We start from the raw sequence: 11,808 nt of genomic DNA, 5'->3' as shown, positions 1-11,808 counted from the left end.
TGGAGTTAAACGCCAGTTTGTAACCTGTTTCTGGCGTTTAACTCTGCTTTGCAACCTGTTTCTGGCGTTTAACTCCAGAATAGGGCAGAGAGCTGGCGTTGAACGCCAGTTTGCGTCATCTAAACTCGGTCAAAGTATGGACTATTATATATTTCTGGAAAGCCCTGGATGTCTACTTTTCAACACAATTGAGAGCACGCCATTTGGACTCCTGTAGCTCCAGAAAATCCACCTTGAGTGCAGGGAGGTCAGAATCCAACAGCATCTGCAGTCCTTCTTCAACCTCTGAATCTGATTTTTGCTCAAGTCCCTCAATTTCAGCCAGAAATTACTTGAAATCACAGAAAAACACACAAACTCATAGTAAAGTACAGAAATGTGATTTTTATTTAAAAACTAATAAAAATATATTAAAAACTAACTAAATCATACTAAAAACTATATAAAAACAATGCCAAAAAGCGTATAAATTATCCGCTCATGACAATGCCTTCTCTTTTGCCTGATTTGAGATACCCATTTTGTGGAGGATTTGTAGTGATTCTACCAGTTTTGATGATGTATTTTGTTGATTGTTGAGATGTCCTAGTGTCACTAAGAAGACTGTTTGTGTACCCATTATTCTAATAGTGGAAGATTTTTCTGGACTAGGTCCCGTGGATTTTTTGTCCCTCTTTTGGGGGTTTTCTCACGTTAAAATTCTGATGTCTGATTATTTAATTTCTGCCATTATATTTGTTGCTTTGAGTATCTTTGGTATTGCCTATTTAATCGTACAGGTTGTGAAAAAATTATTTTTGGTGCTTCCACTGTTAGACAGGTTCTTGTTTTGAACTTTTATTGAGTTTTCCTAACAAAGTGGTATTTAGAGCTCTGGTTGTTTATTTCTGTGCTGATTAAATGGAAGAAAATACTCATGGACAAAATATGGTCAAATTGAATTCCCAAAATTATTCAATTTGAAAGATCCTCATGGAAGATATGTTGTATAGCAAGGACTTGTATGATCCTGTGGAGGGGGATAAATCCAAAGGTACCAAATCCGATGCTGAATGGAAGAAGTTGAATCGGAAGGCAGTTGCTTTGATTAGGCAATGGCTTGATCTTAGCGTGTATCCACATGTTGACACCGAAACGAATGTTGAAAAGATGTAGAACAAATTGAAGGAGTTATATGAGAGGAAGAATGTGCAAAATAAAGCATTCTTGATCAGGAAGCTTGTCAATATGAAGTATACTGAAAGTAAATCAATACCGGAGCACTTGAGCATTTTTCAGGAGACGGTGAACTAACTGACAAATAATGAAATTACTTTGAATGATGAGTTGCAAGCCTTGTTGTTGTTGAGCTCTTTGCCTGATAGTTGGGAAGTTCTGGTTGTGATATTGACTAACTCAGCTCTAAATGGGAAGTTGACGTTAGCAATGGTTAAAGAGAGCATGTTGAATGAAGAAGGCAGAAGAAAAGAGCGAGGTTTGACGAATGCCTCCTCCCAGTTAGAAGCACTTATTTCAGAGTCACAGGGGAGAAGTCAAAGTAGAAACCTCACAATTCCGACAAGTCAGAGAGTCGAAGCAACTCAAGAGGAAAGTACAAGCCAAGAAAGGAGTTTATTTGTCACCATTGTGACAAGTTGGGGCATATCAGAGGTATTGTAGGTTCTTGAAAAGAGAACAATTAAGGGGAAGAAACGAAGACAAAGGTAAAAATAGTGATAAAGAAATTGCTGCTATTGTTTATGAAGATGTTCTTATCACATATGATGAAAATTATGTGAATCTTGTCTGTGATGATTCCACTTGGATTATGGACTCTGGTGCCTCATGTCATGTCACTCTAAAACGTGAATTTTTCACTTCCTATATTGCTGAAAATTTTGGCAAGATCAAATTGGGAGATAAAGGAGTGTGTGATATCATCATTGGTATGGGTGATATGTGTAAAACACGCAAAATTAGTAAATAATTAGCTAATAAATTAATTATTAATAAAAAAATTAGCAAATATATTTTTATAATTTAATGGGATAGAGCTAATTAAAATAAGAATTTTGACACAAACTTTAAAGAATTTGGCCCCAGGCTGGGCCGAACGGACTAAACCGATTGGACCGGGCCCAAGGCCCAACATATATAACACTTCACTTCAGCCAATTTACCATTCATTGCTCCACGCGCTGAGAAGAAGATTGAAGAAGCCACCAAAACCTAACCCCTTTTCAATTTTCAATTCATCGTAACTTTCAATCTGGAGCTCCGATCGCCGCACCGTTTGTGGCCACGTGACTGCAGCGTCGAGCTCTACAAAGCCCAGTCCTTTATTAGGTATGGAACTCACTTCTCAGTTTCAGAACTCTCCTTCCCAAATTTCGAAATTCAATGAAAATCTATGTTGAATTTTGCTTAAGTTTGGTGTTTAGGTTCGAATTAACTTGCGGGTATTGTCGAGTTTATCTCATTAGAGCTATGGGTCAGGTAAGCACCCATAAACCCTTTTGAAATGTTTAGTTAGTGAGCTTTACATTGATTGTGATGATAAATGTGTTGTTAGATTAAAATTGGTTGTTGACTGGAGTCAATTTGAGAATTTGGGAAGCTTGTGATCAAGCCTAGGAGGCTGGATTTTGCTTGAAGAGGTGATGGAATTTCAGAGCTTGGGCTGTGGTATATAAGAGAGGTGTTCTGGGGTTATCGGGGAATCGGCCAAGGTATGATTTCGGTTTCTCGTAATTAAAATATAATGTGTCGTGAAAACGTAGGTTAGTTGACCATAAGATAAGAGTTGAATTATTGATTAGTGATATTGATTGATTATGTAGATTGCGAATTGTTTGATGACCAATTGTTGAGAATTTCTGAATTTTGATGATTATATTGGATTGTTGTCATTGAGCTGGTTATTGATGTGTTGTGATGGCGATGAATTTGGTTGGTAGTTGATTTGGAATTGATTTTGAGAAGTATTAAAGGGGTTGAATTTTGAAATGCTAAACTACTTGTTAAAAATCTGAAGTTTTGAAATGAAACAGCAACTTTGAAAGTGAACCGGCATCTTAATAGTAATTGGAATTATATGAGACTAAAAGCTAAGCGAACTACAACAAGTATAGTTATCAATATTCAATTTTAAAGGTTTCTTATTAACTAGAGAATTAGTTATGATTTTTCAAAGTTGAATTATGAAATTTGATTCTCTGCATTACTTTTAAACGAAGTCAGAAACTTTGAAAAGCTATAACTAATTCTGTGATTATTGAAATTGTGTGGAACCAAGTCTGGATTAAACTTGGGAATATAGGAAATTGGACTGGAAAATTTGAGGTATTTTTGTTAAATGTACAATTTATGACAAATTTTTAAGGTTAAGTTGATAAATCTGTCCTGTAGTAGAGAAGTTTAAACAGGGTAGAAACTTATTTGTCTTGCTGCGACTCTTACAAGATGAGTTTTTGGAGTGAAACCAATTTTGTTTTAAAATTTGATTAACTTGGTTTATTGCTCTAAAATTTCAGAATTTTAGAAGTTAAGGATTGGGAGTTGTGAATTTTTGAAAACTAGTGATCAAAACCGGAAAGAATCAGTTTTCAGCAAGTTATGCATCAACTTCCAATGCTTGTAACTCTTAAAATTGAATAGAAATTGGATTGTAACCAAGACACACTTATTGCTAGATAAGTTAGAAATTTTCAAACCAAACTTTAGCCTAATTGAAATTTTGTAGTAAAAGTTATACAAGTTGAAAGATACTAAGCTACTTGGTTTCTAAAACAGATTTTGAATTATTTCTATCTAACTTTCAAATTATGTAACTTCGTTAAAAATTATATTGACCTGGAACTAATTGATAAAGAAACTTGGATAAGTTAAGTTTAACCATATTAATTTTGAAGGTGGTTGGAATTAATTTGAATTTTATACGGAATATTGAATATTACACACTGTTGCTGTTTTTCTGGTTTTTAAGCACTGCAGAGCAGGCACGGTTTTCCTTCTATTCTCGAGGCTAGATTGATTAGAAAATTATGATTTTTAGTTTATTAGAAAGCTTAATCCAAGACGGTTACCTGGACATAAAGTTTGTGCAATTCTGAATTTATTTGGTATTTTAAAAACAGAATTGAAATTAGGCTGCCGGTGTTATTTTGGTAACTACCTTAGGTATGGATCTTAAGAAAAGATTCCTATATTATTATAAAATGTTTTAGAGAATGCTGTGTGGGGTTCATGGTGGTGTACCGCCCACATATTTTTGAAAGAAAGAGAATGTATGTGGGGTTTGTGGTAGTGTACCGCCCACATGTTTTTAAAAGAGAAGGTTGTGTGGGGTTCGTGGTGGTTTACCGCGCACATGTGTGTGTGTTGTTTTTCCAATTGAAGATCTTGCAAGGTTCGTGGTGGTGTACCGCTCGCAATGGTGGGGTTCGTGGTGGCGTACCGCCCACCAGGTAGGGTTCGTGGTGGTGTACCGCCCACCGGTTTTCAAGAGGACGATATCCGGGTTAGCTACCGGATGTGTTGGGCTCTGGCAAAGTAACCGACACGTGAGCTTACGGCCAGTAGGAAAGGTATGCATCATATGCATTTATGTACCTTGTTTGGTTTGCACTACTTGGGATTGCTTACTTGAATATCTATGCTTATTTGCTATATTTTCTATGTTTGAATATCTACTTGTGCTTGCCTTGTCTACTTTGTCTGTCTGTGCATCGGTGTTTCGGAGGATTGGAGAAAGAGATGAAGAGCTTAGGGATTAAGTGGTGCACGAAATTGTGATCTCAACGGCACCAAAAACTTGGTACGCACGTTCATAATCTCAATTCTTTTTCACAACTCCGCACAACTAACCAGCAAGTGCACTGGGTCGTCCAAGTAATAAACCTTACGTGAGTAAGGGTCGATCCCATGGAGATTGTCGGCTTGAAGCAAGCTATGGTCATCTTGTAAATCTCAGTCAGGCAGATTCAAATGGTTATGAGGTTTTGATAATTAAAATATAAATAAAATATAAGATAAGATATAAATACTTATGTAATTCATTGGTGAGAATTTCAGATAAGCGTATGGAGATGCTTTGCTCCTTCTGAATCTCTGCTTTCCTACTGCCTTCATTCAATCATTCATACTCCTTTCCATGGCAAGCTGTATGTTGGGGGATCACCGTTGTCAATGGCTACCGTCCATCCTCTCAGTGAAAATGGTCCAAATGCGCTGTCACCGCACGGCTAATCATCTGTCGGTTCTCACTCATGTTGGAATAGGATCCATTGATCCTTTTGCGTCTGTCACTACGCCCAACACTCACGAGTTTGAAGCTCGTCACAGTCATCCCATCCCAGATCCTACTCGGAATACCACAGACAAGGTTTAGACTTTCCGGATCTCAAGAATGCTGCCAATTGATTCTAGCTTATACCACGAAGACTCCGATCTTTCGGAATGGAGGCTAAGAGATATGCATTCAAGCTCGTTTTAATGTAGAACAGAAGTGGTTGTCAGGCACGCGTTCATAGGTGAGAATGGTGATGAGTGTCACATAATCATCACATTCATCATGTTCTAGGGTACGAATGAATATCTTAGAATAAGAATAAGCTTGAATTGAATAGAAAAACAATAGTACTTTGCATTAATTCATGAGGAACAGCAGAGCTCCACACCTTAATCTATGGGGTGTAGAAACTCCACCGTTGAAAATACATAAGTGCTAATGGTCCAGGCATGGCCGAATGGCCAGCCCCCAAAACGTGATCAAAGATGATCTATGATAGCATAAAACTGATCAAGGATATAAAATAAATCACTAAAAGTAGTTTTTATACTAAACTAGTAGTTAGGGTTACAGAAAATAAGTAACTAAGTGCAGATAGTGCAGAAATCCACTTTCGGGGCCCACTTGGTGTGTGCTTCGGATGAGCATTGAAGCTTTTACGTGTAGAGACTCTTCTTGGAATTAAACACCAGCTTTGGTACCAGTTCGGGTATTTAACTCCAGCTTTTATGCCAATTCTGGCGTTTAACCCCAGAATAGGGTAGAAAGTGGGCGTTCAAACGCCAGTTTGCATTATCAAAACTCGGGCAAAGTATAGACTATTATATATTGCTGGAAATCCCAGAATGTCTACTTTCCAACGAAATTGAGAGAGTGCCAATTGGGTTTCTGTAGCTCCAAAAAATCTATTTCAAGTGCAGGGAGGTCAGAATCCAACAGTATCTGCAGTCCTTTTTCAGCCTCTGAATCAGATTTTTGCTCAGATCCCTCAATTTCAGCCAAAAAATACCTGAAATCACAGAAAAATACACAAACTCATAGTAAAGTCCAGAAATGTGATTTTTATTTAAAAACTAATAATTATATACTAAAAACTAACTAAATCATACTAAAAACTACCTAAAAACAATGCCAAAAAGCGTATAAATTATCCGCTCATCACAACACCAAACTTAAATTGTTGCTTGTCCCCAAGCAACTGAAAATTAAATAGGATAAAAAGAAGAGAATATACTATAAATTCCAAAATATCAATAAAACTTAGCTCCAATTAGATGAGCGGGACTAGTAGCTTTTTGCATCTGAACAGTTTTGGCATCTCACTTTATCCTTTGAAGTTCAGAATGATTTGCATCTATAGGAACTCAGAATTTATATAGTGTTATTGATTCTCCTAGTTCAGTATGTTGATTCTTGAACACAGCTACTTTATGAGCTTGGCCGTGGCCCTAAGCACTTTGTTTTCCAGTATTACCACCGGATACATAAATGCCACAGACACATAACTGGGTGAACCTTTTCAGATTGTGACTCAGCTTTGCTAGAGTCCCCAATTAGAGGTGTTTAGGGTTCTTAAGCACACTCTTTTTGCTTTGGATAACGACTTTAACCGCTCAGTCTCAAGCTCTTCACTTGACACCTTCACGCCACAAGCACATGGTTATGGACAGCTTGGTTTAGCCGCTTAGGCTAGGATTTTATTCCTTTGGGCCCTCCTATCCATTAATGCTCAAAGCCTTGGATCCTTTTTACCATTGCCTTTTAGTTTAAAGGGTTACTGGCTTTTTGCTCTTGCCTTTTGGTTTAAAGGGCTCTTGGCTTTTTCTGCTTGCTTTTTCTTTTTCTTTCTTTTTTTTTCTTTCATTTTTGCCTTTTTTTTTCAAGCCTTGTTTTTCACTGCTTTTTCTTGCTTCAAGAATCAATTTTATGATTTTTCATATTATCAATAACATTTCTCCTTTTTCATTATTCTTTCAAGAGCCAACAATTTTAACATTCATAAACTTCACTATAAAAAATATGCACTGTTCAAGCATTCATTCAGAAAGCAGAAAGTATTGTCACCACATCAAAATAATTAAACTAATCTCAAGGATGAATTCGAAATTCATGTACTTCTTGTTCTTTTGCATTTAGAACAATTTTTTATTTAAGAAAGGTGATAGATTCATAGGACATTCATAGCTTTAAGGTGTAGACACTAGACGCTAATGATCATGTAAGAAAGACACAAACATAAATAAACATAAAGCATAGAGAACGAAAACAAAAAAAAAATAGACAAGGAGATTAAGGAACGGGTCGACCTTAGTGAGGGTGGCGTCTTCTTCCTCTTGAAGAACCAATGGTGCTCTTGAGCTCCTCTATGTCTCTTCCTTGCCTTTGTTGCTCCTCCCTCATAGCTCTTTGATCTTCTCTAATCTCATGGAGAATGATGGAGTGCTCTTGGTGCTCCACCCTTAGTTGTCCCATGTTGGAACTTAATTCTCCTAGGGAGGTTTTAATTTGCTCCCAATAGTTTTGTGGAGGAAAGTGCATCCCTTGAGGCATCTCAGGGATTTCATGCTGAGGAATTTCCTCATGCTCTTGTTGAGGTCCATGAGTGGGCTCTCTTGTTTGCTTCATCCTCTTTTTAGCGATGGGCTTGTCCTCTTCAATGAGGATGTCTCCCTCTATGACAATCCCAGTCGAATTGCAGAGGTGACAAATGAGGTGAGGAAAGGCTAACCTTGCCAAAGTGGAGGACTTGTCAGCCACCTTGTAGAGTTCTTGAGGTATAATCTCATGAACTTCCACTTCCTCCCCAATCATGATACTATGGATCATGATGGCCCGATCCACAGTTACTTCGGATCGGTTGCTAGTAGGAATGATAGAGCGACGGATAAACTCCAACCATCCTCTAGCCACAGGCTTAAGGTCCGGTCTTCTCAATTGAACCGGTTTGCCTCTTGAGTCACTTTTCCATTGAGCTCCTTCCACACATATGTCCATGAGGACTTGGTCCAACTTTTGATCAAAGTTGACCCTTCTAGTGTAGGGGCGTGCGTTTTCTTGCATCATTGGCAAGTTGAACGCTAACCTTACATTTTTCGGACTGAAATCTAAGTATTTCCCCCGAACCATTGTAAGCCAATTCTTTAGATTCGGGTTCATACTTTGATCATGGTTCCTAGTGATCCATGCATTTGCATAGAACTCTTGGACCATTAAGATTCCGACTTGTTGAATAGGATTAGAGAGAACTTCCCATCCTCTTCTTCTAATCTCATGTCGGATCTCCGGATACTCACTCCTTTTGAGCTTGAAAGGGACCTCAGGGATCACCTTCTTCTTGGCCACAACTTCATAGAAGTGGTCTTGATGGACCTTTGAGATGAATCTCTCCATCTCCCATGACTCGGATGTGGAAGCTTTTGCCTTTCCTTTCCTCTTTCTAGAGGTTTCTCCGGCCTTAGGTGCCATAAATGGTTATGGAAAAATAAAAAGAAATACTTTTACCACACCAAACTTAAAGTGTTTGCTCGTCCTCGAGCAAAGAAGAAAGAATGAAGGAGAAGAAGAAGAAGAAAATGGAGGAGATGGAGGGTGAGGGTGAGTTCGGCCAAGGGGGTATAAGGTGTTTGTGATGTGTGAAATTGAAGGAGTGATGAGGGGTATATATAGGAGTGGGGGGAGGCTTGGTTCGTGTATTTGGGGTTGGGTTTGGGAGGGAAAAAGAGTTTTGAATTTGAAGGTAGGTGGTGTTTTGGGGAAAAGGGTAAGATTTGATAGGTGAAGGGTATTTGGGGAAGAGTGTTATGGAAAGGTGTGAAGAGGAGAGAAGAAGAGGTGGGGTAGGTGGGGATCCTGTGGGGTTCACAGATCCTGAAGGGTCAAGGACTTTAACATTCCTGCTCCATTTAGGCATGCAAGACGCCCTTAGAGTGCAATTCTGGCGTTAAACGCCAGATTGCTGCTTGTTTCTGGCGTTTAACGCCAACTTGGTGCCCTGTTCTGGCGTTAAACGCCAGTCTGGTGCCTATTTCTGGCGTTAAACGCTAGTTTGGTGCCCATTTCTGGCGTTAAATGCCTAGAATGGTGTCAGACTGGGCGTTTAACGCCCATTCTGCTACTCTTACTGGCGTTTAAACGCCAATAAGCTCTTCCTCCAGGGTGAGCTATTTTTAATGCTATTTTTCATTCTGTTTTTGATTCTTCAGTTGTTTTTGTGACTTCACATGATCATCAACCTAAAAAACATAAAATAACAATAGAAAATAAATAGATATAATTAAATAACATTGGGTTGCCTCCCAATAAGCGCTTCTTTAATGTCAATAGCTTGACAGTGAGCTCTCATGGAGCCTCACAGATAATCAGAGCAGGGTTGGGGCCTCTCAACACCAAACTTAGAGTTTAGTTGTGGCCTCTCAACACCAAACTTAGAGTTTGGTTGTGGCCTCCCAACACCAAACTTAGAGTTTGAATGTGGGGGTTTTGTTTGACTCTGTATTGAGAGAAGCTTTTTATGCTTCCTCTCCATGGTTACAGAAGGAGAACCTTGAGTCTTGAATACAAGGTAGTCCTCATTCAACTTAAGGACCAACTCTCCTCTGTCAACATCAATCACAGTTTTTGCTGTGGCTAGGAAGGGTCTGCCAAGGATGATAGATGCATCCTCATCCTTCCCAGTGTCTAGGAGTATGAAATTAGCAGGGGTGTAAAGGCCTTCAACCTTCACTAGCACGTCCTCTACTAGTCCATAAGCCTGTTTCATTGATTTGTCTGCCATCTCTAGTGAGATTTTTGTAGCTTGTACCTCAAAGATTCCCAGTTTCTCCATTATAGAGAGTGGCATAAGGTTTATCCCTGACCCCAGGTCACATAGAGCCTTCTCAAAGGTCATGGTGCCTATGGTATAAGGTATGAAGAATTTTCTGGGATTCGATTTCTTCTGAGGTAATGTCTGCCTCATTAATGCATTCAGCTCATTGGTGAACAAGGGGGGGTTCATCCTCCCAAGTCTCATTATCAAATAACTTGGCATTCAGCTTCATGATTGCTCCTAGATACTTAGCAACTTGCTCTTCAGTGATGTCTTCATCCTCTTCAGAGGAAGAATATTCATCAGAGCTCATGAATGGCAAAAGGAAGTTTAATGGAACCTCTATGGTCTCTTTATGAGCCTCATATTCCTTTGGTTCCTCAAAGGGAAACTCCTTTCTGTCCAGAGGATGTCCCATGAGGCTTTCTCACTAGGACTCATGTCCTCCTCACTTTCTCCAGGTTCGGCCATGTTGATCATGGTTATGGCCTTGCACTCTCTCTTGGAATTTTTTTTCTGTATTACTTGGGAGAGTACTGGGAGGAGTTTCAGTAATCTTCTTACTCAGCTGACCCACCTGTGCCTCCAAATTTCTAATGGAGGACCTTGTTTCATTCATGAAACTTAGTGTGGTCTTGGATAGATTAGAGACTATGGTTGCCAGGCCAGAATGGCTCTGTTCAGAATTCTCTGTCTGTTGCTGAGAAGATGATGGAAAAGGCTTGCTATTGCTAAACCTATTTCTTCCACCATTATTATGGAAGCCTTGTTGAGGCTTCTGTTGGTCCTTCCATGAGAAATTGGATGATTTCTCCATGAAGGATTATAGGTGTTTCCATAGGGTTCTCCCATGTAATTCACCTCTGCCATTGTAGGATTCTCAGGATCATAAGCTTCTTCTTCAGAAGATGCTTCTTTAGTAATGTTGGATGCAGCTTGCAATCTATTCAGACTCTGAGAAATCATATTGACTTGCTGAGTCAATATTTTGTTCTGAGCCAATATGGCATTCAGAGTATCAATTTTAAGAACTCCCTTCTTCTGAGGCGTCCCATTGTTCACAAGACTCCTTTCAGAGGTGTACATGAACTAGTTATTTGTAACCATTTCAATGAGTTCTTGAGCTTCTGCAGGGGTTTTCAGATAAAGAGATCCTCCTGCAGAATGGTCCAATGACATTTTTGACAACTCAGATAGACCATCATAGAATATACATATGATGCTCCATTCTGGAAGCATGTCAGAAGGACACCTTTTGATCAATTGCTTATATCTTTCCCAAGCTTCATAGAGGGACTCACCTTCCTTCTGTCTGAAGGTTTGGATTTCCACTCTAAGCTTGCTCATCTTTTAAGGTGGAAAGAATTTGGCCAGAAAAGCACTGACTAGCTTTTTCCAAGAGTTCAGGCTTTCCTTAGGTTGTGAATCCAACCATGTTCTAGCTTTGTCTCTTACAGCAAAAGGGAAAAGCATAAGCCTGTAGACCTCGGGGTCAACTCCATTGGTTTTGACAGTGTCACAGATTTGCAAGAATTCAGCTAAGAACTGATGAGGATCTTCCAATGGAAGTCCATGAAACTTGCAATTCTGTTGCATTAGAGAAACTAATTGAGGCTTAAGCTCAAAGTTGTTTGCTCCAATGGCAGGAATTGAGATGCTTCTTCCATAGAAGTTAGAAGAGGGTGCAATAAAGTCACCAAGCATCTTCCTTGCATCTCCACCATTGTTATTG

General features: G+C 39.0%; 1 non-coding gene across 1 annotated transcript; it reads left to right on the top strand.

The window, feature by feature from the left end:
- Nucleotides 1-11,309: 11,309 nt before the first annotated feature.
- On the top strand, nt 11,310-11,417 carry LOC112724466 (small nucleolar RNA R71). The gene has a single exon (XR_003163627.1). It is a non-coding gene; the product is annotated as a small nucleolar RNA R71 (small nucleolar RNA).
- The last annotated feature ends 391 nt before the right edge of the window (nt 11,418-11,808 follow it).

Source organism: Arachis hypogaea, chromosome 11, assembly GCF_003086295.3.
Source record: "Arachis hypogaea cultivar Tifrunner chromosome 11, arahy.Tifrunner.gnm2.J5K5, whole genome shotgun sequence".
NCBI lineage: Eukaryota > Viridiplantae > Streptophyta > Magnoliopsida > Fabales > Fabaceae > Arachis > Arachis hypogaea.
This window is presented reverse-complemented; position numbering and strand designations above follow the sequence as displayed.